Below are 6681 nucleotides of genomic sequence, written 5' to 3'. Positions count from 1 at the left end.
TATTTGTTCCTGTTCATGGGTCCTTTTCTAGTGTTGTGGTACTACCCACACTTCCACATATATCAACATTAAAATCTAGGATCCATAGATGAGAGAGAATATGCAGTATTTGTCTTTCTGAGCCTGTGCTACCTCACTTAATAGTTTCTAGTTTCACCCATTAACTGGAAAATTTCATATTTTTCACAATGTACCACATTTTCATTACGTATTCATCTGGGGATAGACATTTAGGCTGATTCCATTTCCTAGTTATTATGACTAAATTATCAATAAACATTGATGTGCAAGTATTTCTGTGGTAGGATATAAAGCCAATTGGGTATATGCTCTGGGGTAGTATATCTGTGTCATACGGTAGTGATATTTTTAGCTTTTAAAGAAACAGCCACACTAATTTCCATATTGGCTACACCAATTTAGACTTCCACCATCAGAGAACAGGGGTCCCTTTTCTACATCCTACCAGAATATACTAGTATTTGTGTTCTTGATGGTAGTCATTCTGTCTGGGTGAGATGGAATCTGAAAGTGGTTTTCATTTCCCTGATGGCTAAAGATGCTGAGCACATTTAAAACTATTTATTGTCTGTTTGCATTTATTCTTTTGAGAACTTTCTGTTTAGTTCATTGGACCACCCATTGACTGGTAGTTGTGTGTGTGTTTAATTTTTGTGATTCTTTGTATATCCTAGATATTAACGCCTTGTCTGAAGTATAGCTGGCAAAGCTTCTCTCCCTTTCCAGAGGATGTCTGCTCACTCTGACAATAGCATCTTTCTGTTGTTGCTTTTGTTTGTTTTGTTTTGTTTTTTCGAGACAGGATTTCTCCGTGTAGTTTTGGTGCCTGTCCTGGATCTCACTCTGTAGACCAGGCTGGCCTCGAACTCACAGAGATCCACCTGGCTTTCCCTCCGAGTGCTGGGATTGAAGGCATGTGCCACCGCCACCCGACTGACAATAGCTCCTTTTGGTGTGAAGTTTTTAGTGTCATATGATCCCATTTGTCAATTTTCGGGATGATTTTTTCCGCTATTGGGTTTTACTCAGAATGTTGTTGTCTATACCCATATTCGGAAGTGTTTTTACTGCTTTCCTCTAGCATTTCCAGTGTTTTAGATTTTAAATTAAGGTCTTTGATCCACTCTGGATTGATGGTTTCACAGATGGATATCCAGTTTTGTCAGCACTATTTGCTCACTAGGCTGTCTTTTTCCAGTGTGTGTTTTCAACACCTGTCCTGGTTTCATCAAGTTGCTATGATAAACTACGCCTGACCAAAAGAAACTTGGAGAGGAAATGGTTTATTTGGCTTATAGGCTTATAGTGAGGGAAATAAAGGCAGGAATTTAAGTAGGGCCATATGGAAACACTGTCTTTCTCTTTGGTTCATACTCATATAGCTTTTTTATACACTCCAGGAGCACCTGCCTAGAGGTGGTGATGCTCACAGTGGGATTGTCTTCTGGTGCTAACTGGAGGCTGCCCCCCCCCCGCCCCCCAGTTTGCAATACACATCAATCATCAGTCAAGACAATCCCTAAAAGACGTGACCACAGGTCAGTCTGATCATGTCAAAGCCTCAATGATTTTTTCAAATGACTCTAGGGTGTGCCAAATTGACAGCTGAAGATAACTGGGACATTCCACTCCTTGTCAGCTTGACACACAAATGCAATACTTTAAGCCATCTTGTCCCTAAGATAGCATATTAGTATTGTAATACGAAACACAGAACTTTAAAAGTTCTACAGTAATAAGGAATACCAGTGCTTTAAAAAGTTTTCTTTAAAATCCAAAGTCTCTCACCGGAGCTCTTGTAAAATAAAAAAATGAGTAACATACTTAAATCTTATTTCAAGGTCTAGAGAGATGGCTCAGTGGTTAAGAACCCATAAAGCTCTTGCAAAAGACCCAAGTTTGCTTCCCAGCACCCACACTGGGCAGCTTACAATTACCTGTAACTACAGCTCCAGGGATCTGACACCCCCTTTTGACCTCTGTGGGCCTTGAAGACACAGGCATACATGCATACATATAAATAAAAATAAATCTAAAAAACCCCAACTTATTTCAAAAGGAAAAAAAAATGGGGCACATAAAAAACAAAGCAAAATAAACAAACACCCCCCAAAGCCAAAACCAAAACAACTGTGTCTCAGTGTTTTATTGCTGTGAAGAGAAATCATGATCATGACAACTCTTTTTTTTTCATTTCTTTTCTTTTAAAATGAATTTATTTATTGATTTTACATCCCAACTCAGTTTCCCTTCCATTCCCTCCTCCCAATCCCCCCACCTCCTCCTCTGTCCCTACCCTCCAGTCCACTCCTCCATTTCTGTTTAGGAAAGGGCAGGTTTCCTTTGAGTATCAACAAAACATGGTATATCAAGTTATAGTAAGACTAAGCACCTCCCCATGTATTAAGTAAGGCTGGGCAAGGTGACCCAGCATGAGGAGTAGGGTCCCAAAGCCAGTAAAAGAGTTAGAGACAGCTCCTGATCCCACTGTTAGGAGTCCCACAAGAGGACCCAGCTACACAACTTTAACATATATGCAGAGTGCCTAGGTCAGTCCCATGCAGGCTCTCTGGTTGTTGGTTCAGTTTATGAGCCCCTATGAGCCCTGTGAGTTTTCTTGTGGTGTCCTTGACCCCTCTGGCTCCTACAATCCTTTCTCCCTCCTCTTCTCCATGATTCCCTGAACTCAGCCCAATGTTTGGCTGTGGTTGTCTGCATCTGTTTTCATCAGTTGCTAGGTGAAGCCTCTGTGATGACAATTGGGCTAGGCACCAATCTGGTCACAGGAGATAGCCGGTTTAGGCTACATATCCCCTTAGCTGGATCATCCTTGTAGATTACTGGTAGATTCCCTTGCACCAGATTTTTATTTGATGCCAAAAGGCCCCCCCTCTTCCCATAGTCTCTTTCAGTGCTCCCCTCCTATGCCCCCTACAACCTGATCACTCATGTTCCCTTTCCCACTTGCTCTCAGAGTCCATTCACACATCCCCCCTTAATCTTCCTTGTTACTAGTCTCTCTGGGTCTGTAGATTGTAGTATAGTTATCCTTTACTTTACAGCTAATATTCACTTATGAGTGACTATAAGCCATGTTTGTCTTTCTGGGTCTGGGTTACCTCACTCAGGATGATTTTTTTTTTAATTCCATCCATTTGCTTCAAATTTCCTGGTGTCCTTGTTTTTAACTGCTGAGTAATACTCCATTGGGTAAATGTATTACATTTTCTTTATCCATTCCTTGGTTGAGGGACATCTATATTGTTTCCATGTTCTGGCCATTACAACTCAAGCTGCTATGAACATAGCTGAGCAAGTGTCCTTGTGGTATGATTGAACATCCTTTGGGTATATGCCCAAGAATGGTATAGCTAGGTCTTGTGTTAGATTGATTTCCTGTTTTCTGAGAAACTATAACACTGACTTCCAAAATGGATGTACAAGTTTGCACTCCCACCAGCAATGAAGGAATGTTCCCCTTGCTCCACATCCTGTCTAGTCTGAATTGTCACTTGTGTTTTTGGTTTTAGCCATTCTAACAGTTGTAAGATGGAATCTGAGAGTCACTTTGATTTGCATTTCCCTGAGGGATAAGGATGTTGAACATTGCCTTAAGTTTTTCTTGGCTATTTGAGATTCTTCTGTTGAGTATTCTCTGTTTAGATCTATACCCTACTTTTTAATTGGATTATTTGGCTTTTTGATATCTAGTTTCTTGAGTTCTTTATAAATTTTGGAAATCAGCCCTCTGTCAGATATGGGGTTGATGAAGATCTTTTCCCATTTTGTAGGCTATCATTTTGTCCTATTGACAGTATCCTTTGCCTTATAGAAGTTTTTCAATTTAATGAGGACCCATTTATTAGTTGATCTTAGTGCTTATGATATTAGTGTCCTGTTCAGGTGATTGTCTCCTGTGTCAATGTATTTGAGATTATTTTCTACTTTCTCTTCTACCAGGTTTAGTGTATCTAGATTTATGTTGAGTTCTTTGATCCACTTAGACTTGAGTTTTGTGCAGGGTGATCAATATGGATCTGTTTGCATTCTCCTACATGCCAATATCCATTTAGACCAGCACCATTTGTTGAAGATGCTTTATTCTTTCCATTGTACAATTTTGGCTTCTTTGTTGAAAATCAGGTGTTCATAGGTGTGTGGATTGACATCCGAGTGTTCAGTTTGATTCCATTCATCCACCTGTATCTTTTTTATGCCAATACCATGCAGTTTTTATTACTATAGCTCTGTAGTAGAGCTTGAAATCAGGGATATTGATACCTCCAGAAGTTTTTTTAGTGTACAGGGTTGTTTTAGCTATTCTGGGTCATTTGTTTTTCAATATGAAGTAGAGTATAGTTCTTTCAAGGTGTATAAAGAATTGTGTTGGGATTTTAATGGGGATTGTGTTGAATCTGTAGATTGCTTTTGGTAAGATGGCTGTTTTTGTTATGTTAATCTTACTAATCCATGAGCATAGGAAATCTTTCTATCTTCTGATTTCTTCTCCAATTTCTTTCTTCAAAGACTTGAAGTTGATTAGAGTTACACCAAGATATTTTATTTTATTTGAGGCTATTGTAAAGGGTGTTGATTCTCTGATTTCTTTCTTTTTTTTTTTTTTTTTTTTTTTTGGTTTTTCGAGACAGGGTTTCTCTGTGTAGCTTTGCACCTTTCCTGGAACTCACTTGGTAGCCCAGGCTGGCCTTGAACTCACAGAGGTCCGCCTGGCTCTGCCTCCCGAGTGCTGGGATTAAAGGCGTGCGCCACCACCGCCTGGCTGATTCTCTGATTTCTTATCAAGCCTGTTTATTGTTTGATATGGGAGGGCTACTGATTTTTTTTTAGTTAATCTTGTATCCAGCTGCTTGACTAAAGGTGTTTATCAGCTGTAGGAGTTCCCTGGTAGAATTTTTTGGGTCATTTATATATATTATCATATCATCTGCAAATAGCAATACTTTGACTTCTTCCTTTCCAGTTGGTATGCCCTTGATTTCCTTTAGTTGCCTTAAATTCTAGCTAGAACTTCAAGTACTATATTGAATAGATATGGAGTGCTATGGAATAATCATTTTGTATACTGTGAATATATATTGCTCTCATTGGTTTAATAAAGAGCCATCTGGCCAATAGCTAGGCAGGAAGACTTTAGGTGGGAGAGTGAGACTGAAAGAACGCTGGCAAGAAGAAGGATGGAGTTGACTGTCAAGATAGAGCTGACCAGTTGTCTCAACAAAAAACTCTGCCTACAACGGAGAGAGTGGAAAGCCTTGTTTTGTTCCTTATTTTGGTTTAATTGCTTTGAGTTTTTCTCCATTTAATTTAATGTTGGCAATCGACTTGCTGTATGTTGCTTTTATTATGTTTAGGTATGTCCCGTGTATTACTAATCTCTCCAAGACTTTTATCATGAAGGGGTGTTGGAGTTTGTCAAAGGTTTTTTTCAGCATCTAATGCGATGAATATGTGTTTTTTTTTCTTTCAGTTTGTCTATATGGTAGATTACATTGACAGATTTTCATATGTTGAACCATCTCTGCATCTCTGGGGTGAAGCCTACTTGGTTATGGTGGATGATTTTTTTTTTTTTTGATATGTTCTTGGATTCAGTATGCCAGCATTTTATTATGTATTTTTGCATCAATGGTCATGTGGTATCAGTATGATTGTGGCCTCATAGAAAGAATTTGGCAATGTTCCTTCTGTTTCTATTTTGTGGAATAATTTGATGAGTATTGGTATTAGCTCTTCTTCTTTTTTTTTTTTTTTTTTGATTTTTTTGAGACAGGGTTTCTCTGTGTAATTGTCCTAGCTGCCCTGGAACTCACTTTGTAGACCAGGGTGGCCTCAAACTCACAGAGATCCACCTACCTCTGCCTCTCAAGTGCTGGGATTAAAGGCATGTGCTACCACTACCCAGCTAGCTCTTCTTTGAAAGTCTGGTAGAATTCTACATCTGACCCTGGCTTTTTGTTTTGTTTTGTTTTTGGTTTTTTTTTTTTTTGAGACAGGGTTTCTCTGTGTAGCTTTGTGCCTTTCCTGGAACTCACTCACTCAACTCAGGCTGGCCTTGAACTCACAGAGATCTGCCTGGCTTTGGTCCTAAGAGCTGGGATTAAAGGCATGTGCCACCACCGCCCGGTAGTTGGGAGACTTTTAATGACTGCTTCTATTTCCTTAGGGGTTTTAGGACTATTTAAATTGTTTATCTTCTCTTGTTTTAACATTTGTAAGTGATATCTATCAAGAAATTTGTCCATTTCTTTTAGATTTTCCAATTTTGTGGAGTGTGGGTTTTTGAAGTATGACCTAATGATTCTCTGTATTTCCTCAGAATCTGTTGTTATGTCCCTCTTTTCATTTCTGATTTTGTTGATTTGGATATTGTCTCTCTGCCTTTTAGTTAGCTTGGACAAGGGTTTATGTGTTTTGTTGATTTTCTCCAAGAAAAAACTCTTTGTTTCATTGATTCTTTGTATTGTTTTCTGTGGTGATATATTGTATGCCCCAATAAAGCTTGACTGAGGATCAGAGGACAGAGCCAGCCACTAGATTAGACATAGAGGTCAGGCAGTGGTGGCCCACACCCTTAATCCTATCACTCAGGAGGCAGAAATCCATCTGGATCTCTGTGATTTCAAGGCCACACTGGAAACA

The sequence above is a fragment of the Peromyscus eremicus genome, chromosome 2, assembly GCF_949786415.1.
Source record: "Peromyscus eremicus chromosome 2, PerEre_H2_v1, whole genome shotgun sequence".
Lineage (NCBI taxonomy): Eukaryota > Metazoa > Chordata > Mammalia > Rodentia > Cricetidae > Peromyscus > Peromyscus eremicus.
This window is presented reverse-complemented; position numbering follows the sequence as displayed.